The sequence below is a fragment of the Dromiciops gliroides genome, chromosome 4 (assembly GCF_019393635.1).
Source record: "Dromiciops gliroides isolate mDroGli1 chromosome 4, mDroGli1.pri, whole genome shotgun sequence".
Classification (NCBI taxonomy): domain Eukaryota; kingdom Metazoa; phylum Chordata; class Mammalia; order Microbiotheria; family Microbiotheriidae; genus Dromiciops; species Dromiciops gliroides.
Genome location: NC_057864.1, coordinates 181,994,371 through 182,006,992, shown reverse-complemented (window position 1 = coordinate 182,006,992; position 12,622 = coordinate 181,994,371).

Here is a 12,622-nt window from a genome sequence, read left to right as displayed (position 1 = left end):
AAATGAAAGAAGAGATATTGGGGGAAGACATCTGAGTGATTTGTTATGAAAAGGAAGTTCTTGAAGAATTGCCTTATTTTTTTTTCAGTGACATGTAAGGTAATATATTCAGAAGAGATGGTAAGGGAGGTCAAGATACAAAAAGTTTAAGAAGTGATGTAGAGTTTTAAAAAAACATAGAATCTCTCCTTTTCTATTATAAAAGGATATCTAAAACATTGGTAAATAGTTACCCTATTCTTTTGAGAAAGAATATTCTTATGACAAAGAAAGAAGTATTACATGTGGGTACTCAGAGGGATCTTGAAGTCATCTAGGGAATTGCAGGAGCATTAGCTTTGATATAATGCAATTCCTTGAATACTCTGATGATGCAACTGAAAACTTCTATCTTAAGTCAATATGATGACTAATCAAAAACCTAAATAAACCATGGATGATCAAATTTTCAACATAGATAATGATAAGCAATGATATCAAAGGCTGAGCTATTCATTCCACCATTTATGAAAAAATAAGTGAGTTTTCAAGTTGGATTAATTGATCAAGGGATAGAGCAATTTATACAAATGTGTTCTGGAGACAGACATAAACCAGCCATCCATAATTGTAGTGAATCTGTAATTGGAATATCTTGAGATTTCCTGATTAGAAACTTCACCTGAGTCATTATGAAGAAGAAGTAAATTCAAATATAGGAAATTTAAATGATCTTGGAGGTGAATGGCTTCCACATGAAGAGGAAGTAAAATTTAATGAAGTATTCTATGTAAAAGTTACTCTCTCTCATGGGTCTTAAAAGCATTCTCTCCTCCCTCATTCTGGCCTGGAGGCAACCCTAGAAATATAAATGACATGTCACCAGAGGATAAACTTAGCTAATTTCTTGTATCATGGAAAAGTTCCAAGTACTGATGTAGTAACAGACTGCCTGCTATTCAATCTCACCAAAAAACCATTCACTTAGATATCTACTGTATGAAAGACATTGTACTTGTGGGGAAAAGACAAAGAAAGAGGCCCTTGGCATAAAGAAGAGAAATATTATTTCTAGCTCCCTTGAATGTTCAATTATTGCTTCTGAAATGAATTAATGAACATGAAGCAAAAAAGGAAAAGTAACTACAAAAACAAGACTCAATATAATTGAAAGAAAAAAAAGAGAATTTGTCAAATTTTATAAAAATCTATCAGTGGAGCCAAGATGGCTGAGAGAAGGCAGTGACTCCCTTATGCTCTCCTTCTGTTCCCTCAAAAAGAACATTAAATCAAGCCTCTGGATGGATTCTGAAACTACAGAACTTGCAAAGAGACAGAGAGACACAGTCTTCCAGCCGGAGATAATTTAGAAGACCTCAGGAAAGGTCTGTCTCACTCGAGCAGAAGGGAGGCTCAGCAAACTGCAGTGCAGTGCACAGGAGAGGGATGGGGCAAGTCAGCAGGAAGCTGTGTGCCACAAGCAAGCAACTGAGGCCCCTGGATCCTGGCACAACAAGCTGGTGTTGCAGCAGAACAATGGTGAAACCCACCTGCCCCAGCCAAGAGGGCAGGTTGCCAGCTGGATGCCCACCCACAGGACAGGCACGATGAGGCCTACTGATCCCAGCACGCTCTGACAGGAAGCCCAGGGCGGTGAGAAATCTACAAGCCATAGAAGCTTCAGTGTAGAAAGCCAGTGACACAGACCCTATACCTGAGCACAAGAAGCTTGAAACAGTGATCCTGGTGCCTGCAGAGGAGAACTCAACTTAAAAAAATATATATAAGCAGCAGTATGAGTAAAAAACAAAAAAGAGCTTTCACCATTGAGAGCTTCTGTATCTACAGGGAAGAGGCAAACACAAAATCAGATGAGGACAATATTCCCAAATTGCCTACATGTGAAGCCTCAGGAGGGAAAATGAATTGGTCTCAAGAACAAAAAGCCTTCTTGGAAGAGCTCAAAAAGGATTTTAAGAATCAGTTGAGGGGCAGCTAAGTGGTGCAGTGGATAAAGCACTGGCCCTGGATTCAGGAGGACATGAGTTCAAATCCGGCCTCAGACACTTGACACTTACTAGCTGTGTGACCTTGGGCAAGTCACTTAACCCCTATTGCCCCGCCCATCCCCCAAAAAAAGAAAGAAAGAAAAGAAAAAAATCAATTGACAGAAATGAAAGCAACACAAGAAAATTATGAAAAAAGAATCAGCAGCTTGGAAAAGGAAGCACAAGACCGACTGAAGAAAACAATTCCTTAAAAAATTCATTTGGCCAAATGGAAAAAAAAAGTGCTTAATCTCACTGAAGAAAACTATGCCTTAAAAATTAAAATTGGACAGTTGGAAGATAATGAATACATAAGATACCAGGAATCAGTCCAGCAGAATCAAAAGAATGAAAAAATAGAAGAAAATGTGAAATACCTCATTGGAAAGACAACTGACCTAGAAAACAGATCCAGGAGAGACAATATGAGAATCACTGGACTGCCTGAAATCCATGATCAGAAAAAGACTCTAGAAACCATATTCCAGGAAATTATTAAGGAGAACTGCCCTGATATCATAGAATCAGAGGATAAAATCATCATTGAAAGAATCCACTGATCACCTCCTGAAAGAGACCCCAAAAGATAAACTCCAAGGAATATTGTCGCCAAATTCCAGAATTATCAGGTCAAGGAGAAAATACTCCAAGCAGCCAGAAAGAAGCAATTTAAATATCATGGAGCTATGGTCAGGATTGCTCAGGACCTCACAGCTTCAACATTAAAGGATTGCAAAGCTTGAAATATGATATTCTGGAAGTCAAAGGAGCTTAGATTGCAGCCAAGAATCTATTACCCAGCAAAAATGCACATTCTCTTTCAGGGGAAAAGATGGACATTCAACGACATTGGGGACTTTCAAGATTTCCTGATGAAAAGACCAGATCTGAATAGAAAATTTGATCTTAACATACAAGACTCAAAAGAAGTTTAAAAAGGTAAACAGGGGGAAAAAAGTTACTCAATTAGGTTAAACTGTTTACATCCCTACACAGGAAGATAATACTTATAACTCTTGAGAACTGTATATATATTTGGGCAGACTGAAGGATTATACACAGAGGGAATAAATATAAACTGTCTTTGATATGATGATGTAAAGAAAATTAAGGGGTTAAAAGGGAGTTTGTGGGGAGAAGAGGAAAGAGGAGGTAGAATGGGGTGAATTACATCATATGAAGAGGTGAAAAAACCTATTACAATAGAGGTAATTAAGGGAGGGGTGAATATTGTTTCAACCCTACTCTCACTAGATTTGATTCAAAAAGGGAATAACATATACGTTTGGATAAAGAAACTTAGCTTATTCTTTATGGAAGTAAAAGGGTAAGGGGAAAGGGGGGACTGATAGAAGGGAGGGCAAAAGCAAGGGAGAAAAGGGTAAAGAAAAGGTAGGGGATGAAAAAAGGGAGGGAAGATTGTGGGAGGCAGGGGTAAGAAGCAAGACGTTGGTGAGGAGGAATAGGGTGAAAGAAGGGAGAAATGTACAAAGGGGGTAAATAGAATTGAGGGAAATAGACAGCTAGTAATAATAACTGTGAATGTGAATGGGATGAACTCTGCCATAAAACGGAAGTGAATTGCAGAGTGGATTAAAAACCAGAATCCTACAATATGCTGTTTACAGGAAACACATTTGAAGCAGAGAGATACATACAGAGTAAAGGTAAAAGGCTGGAGCAGAATATATTATGCTTCAGCTAAAGCCAAAAAAGCAGCAGTAGCAATCCTTATCTCAGACAAAGCAAAGGCAAAAATAAATCTAATTAAAAGAGATAAGGAAGGAAACTACATCTTGCTAAAAGGTACTATAGATATTGAAGTAATATCAGTATTAAACATGTATGCACCAAGTGGTATAGTATCCAAATTCTTTTTTTTTTCTCTAGCAACAAACATTTATTTTATTTTCCAGTTACATGTAAGGGTAGTTTTCAACATTCATTTTCATAAGATTTAGAGTTCCAAATTTTTCTCCCTCCCTTTCCTCCCCCCTCCACAAGTTTGCAATCAGGTTATATATGTACAATCCACAAGTGTTCTTTTCATCAGTTCTTTCTATAGGGGTACATAGTAAGTTTCCTCATTAGTTTCTTGGGATTGTCTTGGATCATTGCACTCTTTTTTTTTTTTTTTTAGTGAGGCAATTGGGGCTAAGTGACTTGCCCAGGGTCACACAGTTAGTAAGTGTTATGTGTCTGAGGCTGGATTTGAACTCAGATACTCCTGAATCCAGGGCCAGTGCTCTATCCACTGCGCCATCTAGCTGCCCCTCATTGCACTCTTAAGAGTAGTTAAGTCATTCACAATTGCTCATTGAACAATACTGCTGTCACTATGCTCAATGTCCTCCCAGCTCCGCTCACTTCACTGTACATTGATGTTCATTAGTCTTTCCAGGTTTTCCTGGTATCATCCTGTTTGTCATTTCCTGTAGCACAAGACCATTGCACTACAATCATATAACACAGCTTTTTCCATTATTCCTCAATTGATGGACATTCCCTTGATTCTCCATTCTTAGCCTCCATCAAGAGTTGCTATAAATATTTTTTTGTACGATTTTCCCCCCTTTTCTCTTTTTCATGTTAACTGTTTCCCTTCCATCCTATTCCCTTCCCCATGATATTTATTCTATTATCCATCTTCTTTCATTCTATCACTCTTCAAAAGGGATTTGCTTCTGTCTGTCCCCTCCCCCACTCAACCATTCCTTCTTTTGCCCCTTCCTCTTTATCCCCTTCCCCTCCTATTTTCCTGCAGAGTTAGAGAGATTACTCCATCCAATTGAGTGTATACATTATTCCCTCCTTGAGCCAATTCTAATGAGATTGAGGTCTTTGAGCCAATTCTGATGAGTGTAAGGATCATTCACTGCCCAGATTAAATAGATTACTCCACCCAGTTGGGTGTGTGTGTTAGTCCCTCCTTGAGGCAGCTCGATGAGTTTAAGGACTTTGAGCCTTTTCTGATGAGTGTCATTCATTTACTGCCCTGCTCCTCTCCCATCTCTTCCCCCACTCCATAAGCCTTTTCCTGTTTCTTTCATGTAGGATTTCACCTCTACCCTTCCACCTCCTCCAGTGAATTCCCTTTACCCCTCAATTTAACCCTAAAGATGTCATCACCTGGCTAAGTGACACAGTGGACAAAACATCACCCCTGGACCCAGGGGGATCCCAGCCAAAACCTGGCCTTAGAAACAAGACAGTTGCCCACTGTATGACCCCATGTATGTCTCCCAGCTCCAGTTTTTTATGGGTCTTATATTTGGAAGTCAAATTTGCCCTTCAGTTCAGGTCTTTTAATCACAAATATCTGAAAGGCTTCTTTTTCATTAAAGTCCCATTTTTACCACTGAAAGATAATGCTGAGTTTTGCTGGGTAGGTGATTCTTGGTTGTAATCCTATTTACTTTGCCCTTTGGAATATCATATTCCATGCCTGCTGGTCCTTTAATGTAGAAGCTGCTAGATCTTGTGCTATCCTGACTGGGGCTCCACAGTACTTGAATTCTTTCTTTTTGGCAGCTTGCAATATTTTCTCCTTGAGCTGAGAGCTCTGGAATTTGGCTATAAAGTTCCTAGGAGTTTTCTTTTTGGGATCTCTTTCTGGAGGTGATAGGTGGATTCTTTCAATTTCTACTTTAGCTTCTTCTTCTAGAATTTCAGGGCAATTTTCCCTGAGGATATCTTGGAAGATGGTGTCTAAGCTCTTTCCTTGATCATGGTTTTCAGGAAGACCACTAATTTTCAAATTATCCCTCCTGGACCTATTTTCTAGGTCAGTACTTTTTCCCAGAAGATATATCACATTGCCCTCTATTTTTTTATTCATTTGGATTTGCTTTATTGTGTCTTGGTTTCTCATAAAGTCACTGGCTTCCATTTGTTCAATCCTCATTCTTAGGCAATTATTTTCATCAGAGAGCTTTTGTACCTCCTTTTCCATTTGGCCAATTTCACTTTTTTCTCATGTCTTTCCTGCATCCCCTCATTTCTCTTTCCATTTTTTCCTCTACCTCTGTAACTTTATCTTCAAAGTCCTTTTTGAGCGTTTCTATGTCCTGAGACCAATTCATATTTTTCTTGGAAGCTTTAGATATTGGGGCCCTGATGTTGACATCTTCCTCTGAGGGTGCCCCTTGGTCTTCCGGGTTACTGAAGAAACTTTCTATGGTCCTTACCTTTCTCTGTCTGCTCATCTTGCCTTTCTTTTACTTGACTTTTAGCTCCTTAAAGTGGGGCACTGTTTCCAGGCTGCAGTATCCCAAGCTTAAGAAGTCCCAGTGGTATGATTTGAGGAGAATGAGGTTCTTCACTTGCCTGGCTTGTTCCCTGGTCCTTAGATGACCCCAGACCAACTTGCTAATCAACCAGCTTTGTGTGTTGTGGTTGTTAGCTCCGATGAGCCTGTGCCCCTTCCCCACCTGGGCCACTGCTACTCGAGCCTATCTCCTGGTTCTCAGCAGGGGTGTCACATCCAAGTTCTGCCTTAGCACCTGCATAGACCCCTGTAGTTTCCCCCCTGCTCAGGGCTCAACCCACTCACCAGACTGTGAGCTTAGTTCCAGACAATACTGGTGCTTCAGCTGATTCAGAGGCTCTGGGGCTCTGCTTTTCTAGTGAGACCTTCATGGGACCAGATCTGTGTCAGGGTGACTGTGGGGTTGGGCTCAACTCCTGTATCAGCACAGCAGCTCCCTCCTTCTAACCTTCCAAGCGGTTCTTGGTTAAAAGATGATTTCAGCACATTCTTCTGTGAGTTTTGCTGCTCTGGGCATTTTCCTATGGTGTTATTTGGATGTTTTTTGGAGTGATCATGTCATGAGTTCAGGAGTTCATTGACTTTCCTCTGCCATCTTGGCTCCACCCTGGAAGTCCCAGCATCCAAATTCGTAGAGGAGAAGTTAAATGCGTTAGAAGTGTAAATAGACAGCAATACTATACTAGTGGGGGATCTGAATATTCTCCTCTCAGAATTAGATAAATCTAGTCACAAAATAAATAATAAAGAAGTTAAAGAGGTGAATAGAATACTAGAAACGTTAGACATGGTAGATGTCTGGAGAAAATTGAATGGGGATAGAAAGGAATATACCTTTTTTCTCAGCAGTGCATAGCACATTTTCAAAAATTGACCCTGTATTAGGGCACAAAAACATCATATTCAAATGTAAAAGGAAGAAATAGTAAATGCATCCTTCTCAGATCATGAACCAATAAAAATTACATGTAATAAAGAGCCATGGAAAGGTAGCCTGAAAATCAATTGGAAACTAAATAATTTAATTCTAAAGAATGAGTGGGTCAAACAACAAATCATAGATACAATCCATAACTTTATCCAAGAAAATGACCATAATAAGACAACATACTAAAATCTATGGGATGCAGCCAAAGCAGTACTTAGGGGAAATTTTATTGCTCTAACTGCTTACATGAATAAAAAGGAAAGAGGAGATCAATGAATTGGGCATACAACTTAAAAAGCTAAAAAAAGACCAAATTAGAAATCCCCAATTAAATACTAAATTGGAAATCCTGAAAATTAAAGGAGAAATTAATAAAATTAAAGGAAGAAAACTATAGAATTAATAAAACTTAGAGCTGGTTTTATGAAAAAAAAACACAATAAAATAGACAAACCATTGGTTTTATTACTTGGGAATTAATTAAACAACAAAGGTGAAACTAATAAAAATCAAAGATAAGGAAATAGGAAAAAGAAATACAGATAAATTCTCCTTAACTCTAAACTTAACCTATGCAGTCCCCAGATTGTTTCCAATTAAGCTAATTCAAAGGAATTTAGGGTTTTCTGTGTTCACTCTGCCTCCTGTTAACCTGGAAATTAAGGAAACAATCAATATAGGAGAAATAAGGTCTTTAATTGGGGCAGAGGAACTATAGCTCTTGGTATAAAGCTGGGGAGCTAGGAATACCCAAAGATGGGAATAGAGGACAGGGTTTTTAATGGGGTAACAGAACAAAAAGGGAACCAAAGGATTGCTCCAGAGTGACATATAGCTAATCAATGTAAATGAACCTTTGACAAAAGAAATAATAGAACTGTTCCTAAGTTAAGTATAGGCATTACTGACTCTGAATAGAAACGACTAATAACATAAAGGTCCATAAATCCATCAAGAGCCTGGAAATGACAAAGACAGTCAGCCCCAGGCAATTCACTTGCCTGGGAAAGAGGGGACTGGGTGGGGAATCAGTTCTCAGTAAATTTTGCAGTTCTCACTCCCTTCAGAGAGCATTCAATCTTCTTCCCCCAAAAGGGGAGGTCCTTCAAAAACTGCCTATGGAAAGTTCTCCTTCTGACCTCAGTAACTTCAGGGTGGGCCAGGTATGGCCCCTCCCAAATGAGTCAGCTAAAACTCCAATAATTCTTACCACAAATAATTTTTACCACAATATCATATGATAAAAAGAAGAGAAGAGAGGGGGCAGCTAGGTGGCACAGTGGATAAAGCACTGACCCTGGATTCAGGAGGACCTGAATTCAAATCCAGCCTCAGACACTTGACACTTACTAGCTGTGTGATCCTGTGCAAGTCACTTAACCCCCATTGCCCCGCAAAAAAAGAAGACAAAAAAAAGAAGAGAAGAGAAAAAATAGCAACACATTTCAGAAATGTGACAGATGTAGTGTCACACAACCAGATTATCAACAATAAGTTCTATTAAAGTTTCAAAATGAATTGTTCATTCATAATTCACTAAATTCCCAATGGAAAATTACTTGAAAAACCAATAACTTATAAGAAAGTTCTATTTACTTTGACTTGTTTTAAAGTCAATTTTCCTGATAAAAGGCTTGTTCTCCTAGAAAACATCTAATTTGATGGCTTTTTCCCCTAATTTGATTTTGTTTATATCCAGAATTTTCTGTCTATCATTGCTGAAAAATCCATGACTAAATTGGTGGTCTCTTGGTGGCAGCTAGGTGTCACAGTGGATGAAACACTGGCCCTGGAGTCAGGAGGACCTGAGTTCAAATCTGGCCTCAGACATTGGACATTTACTGGCTGTGTGACCCTGAACAAGTCACTTAACCCTCATTGCCCCATAAAAAAAAAAAAACAGAAATTGGTGGTCTCACAGGGCTGAACTTCTTCCATAGCTATTTTGTCCACTGGAAAAAGAAAACAAAAACAAAAAAGATATGGCCAATGAGGGTATTCCAAAGTGGTAGAACCCCCCAAGATTTATGCTCCACTGGCATACAGTATATGTAGCAAGAATGCAAAATGTGGTCAGGCATCAAGGTAGGATAAGAAGATAGATTTATGCTATTATCTAAAAATCCTAGTGCCAGTCTCAGATATCATCTCCTTTACTAAGTATTTAATTTGAAATTCTCCTTATCTTTTCTGGTCTCCATCATCAATCACTAATAAAGATAGAACCCTGGAAATAATGACTACAACATCTTTGCATGCAGAAATCTCAATCAAGACTCTGTAATACTTGGAAAGGTTTTCTAAGTCCCCTTTGATAGTATCATTTGATATCACTGTAGCATAGTGTCTTCTATTTAGCTACTTACAACCAACTAGGAACTGATCAAGTAATTCTTTTTTTTAGTAGTATACATTGAGGGGAAGGTTCCTGAATGAGAAAGATGTACATTAGAGGTTAGGAAGAGCATGATACTTATTCAGTGTCAGTTTTTCAGTTTTAGTTTTAACATCTGCAATGCATTTCTATCATTGTTGAGATAAGCTCAATGCTTTAAGAGTTTTAGCTTCATATTAGTCCAAATTCATTAATGGAAGGTTATAAAATCATTGGAAACCTAGTAAACATCCAATTTTGACAAAAAGGGGGCCATATTACTTCTCTTATTTCCTTCTTTCTTTCATAATAGAAACTGTGTTACATTCTTGTGACTGTGATCGTTTCCAAATGAGTGCTTACTCCCCTTGGATCCTGAAGAATTCTTGGATAGCAATGTTATTCACCTTTTTTTTGTTTGTTATTCATCTTTTGACAGTAGAAAGAAGTATGCTGATTCAGTGCCATCCATATTTTGTTATCATCTATGGTGGTGAATACTCAGGGATTTTACCAGTGGTTGATAGCATATTTAAATGGTGCTTATCCTTCTGATTATCTAATATCTAGTCATGATCAGAATGTAAAAATGTAAGGACAGAGACTTTTTTTTAGCTTTGAACTGTCAGGGTCACACACAGTGTGGTATATATTACAGAGGTATTAAAATGCAGGTACACAGAAGGTATGCTACACCTATTCATTAAATTAATTTGATATGCAAAGAAATGCCGCTTATTCAGAAGAACAATATGAAAACTTGTTTCTTTAATGAAGGCAATGTGCCATATTGACTGATTTATTACCTATACTGTTATTTGTACTCAGTATATTATACCAAACATTGCTTCTATACCCTTAGCTCTTCCATCACTCACACATTAACAAAATACAGTGTAAAAAAAAAGAAATATCCTGATATTTTTGTGCATCGGACCACCTAGGGCAAGCAACACAAAATGTTCCATTAAGACCATGTCAAGACCATGGGGAGACTGTTAAGGTAATGTAGAAACATTGATACCCCTTGTGGGTAGAGACCCCAAGATACCATAAGACTAGCGCTAAGGAGAGTAAGGTGTAGTGGTGGAGAGAATAAGAGCTAGGTAGAATTAGGCATGGAAGGAACTCATTGGGGATGCAGCCACTAGGAGTAGGTGGAGTGGAGTTACCTTCTGTTGGATTCCCATTTTATTTGATTTTTCATTGGTTATAGGGCAGATTTTTCATTACCACCATTGGCACCTGAGGACTCAGAAAAGCCCCTAGTTGGGCAGCTAGGTGGTGCAGTGGATAGAGCACTGGCCCTGGAGTCAGGAGTACCTGAGTTCAAATCTGGCCTCAGACACTGAACACTTACTAGCTGTGTGACCCTGGGCAAGTCACTTAACCCCAATTGCCTCACTAAAAAAAAAAAAAAAGAAAGAAAAAGAAAAGCCCATAGCCCAATAGAAAAACATAAGTCTCTCAAATTGCTCATCAGGTTTCCTCAGAATACAACTGAATGTGGGTTTGCAGTCATGGAAACCTTGAATGAATCACTCTCTGTAAGTGAAATTATTTCTAGTGCTGGCAATGCCGTTATAATTTCAGAGTTCTGAGGTCAAGCTGTACTTGGCCCTCCCTAGTTATATGTCTTAATGTAAGAAACAAGACAAAGAAACATTAGCATCAGTTCAGTTTTTGATTAGGATTCTATAGATGCAAGATTTCTGATAAACCATCTCTTCCCTCACTTCTCAGTTCATGCAAAGGGGTTGTTGTCCAGCTAAGATGTTTAGCCTAAATGGTAGCATATGGAATTTGACTTATTACCAAATAAATACCTACATAGCATAAAAGGCGAACTTTTCTACTATTGATGCAATGTGCATTAACCCTCTCACTCCCTACTTTTGTGTTGTGCCTTAGGAGATCACTTATCCTGTATAACCTAGGTTTAAGCTTTGTTCTGAAGGAATGCTGATTCCATGACAACATTTTTAGGGCAACAATTGGAAGAAATTAGAAATGATGACCACTTGGAAATGTCCTAAGAATTTTCATTTCCTAATTCTCAATACCAAGTGGGTCACATATGGAGCTGGAGTCTTTACCATTCTTCATATTATAACATATCTTTTTTTCTTATTCCCACATCAAAACTCTGTCTTTCTGAAATTATCTTTTCCCCTTATTGATTGTAGCAAAGATCTTTTTCCTGTGATGACCATTCACCAACTCTATCCATGATGTCACACAAATATATGACAAAATGATCTAAGGAAGACTGCAAGTCACACAATCATATGGCTACCTCACTGCGTGGTAGCATGTATGGATAACATTTCTGTGTGAATGACTTACGGAAAAAATAAAAATGGTGAACTTTATTGACTTTGTAAAAATAAAACAACCTTAAAATATGCAGAGGCTGGATGACCACTTGTAAAGTATATGTTAGTCAGTATTCCTTTGGAGCATGGATTAAATGTGCGGCTGAATACCCTTTGAAATGTGCAATTGTGTGATTTTTAGAATTCCTCGAGTTTTGACAATGAACACATGAAGAAACAGAATTAGTCAAGATGCTGGATTCATGTGATTTCCAGGAAGATTTATTTGGAATTTGACAAACATTAAGAGAGAGGCAAATTGGTATGACAGGGAATTTGAGAAAGATCTTCAGAATCTCAGTATTCAAATATTGGTTTAAGCTAAGAACATGGCCAAAAGAGCAGAACTTAGTTCATAAATGTCAGGAAAAAAAAGACACTGGGGATTTGAGAGAACAGGAAAGAGTTTAGTTGATGGACTTAAATTAAACAGAAATTTGTTGTCCACATAAGGGAATGAAGGCAACCCAAAGATGAATGTTAAATGTTCAGTTGCTGGTTGTCACTTCTGAAGGGGTCTCACTTGAATTAGTTAATTATTGGTTGCCATGAACAAGTTCTTTTTGTACTGAATGACAGGAAGAAAAGATCTGGTGCCAGATTGATATGGGGTGGGGATGTTGGGCATTTGCAGACGTGTATGAGAGCTGA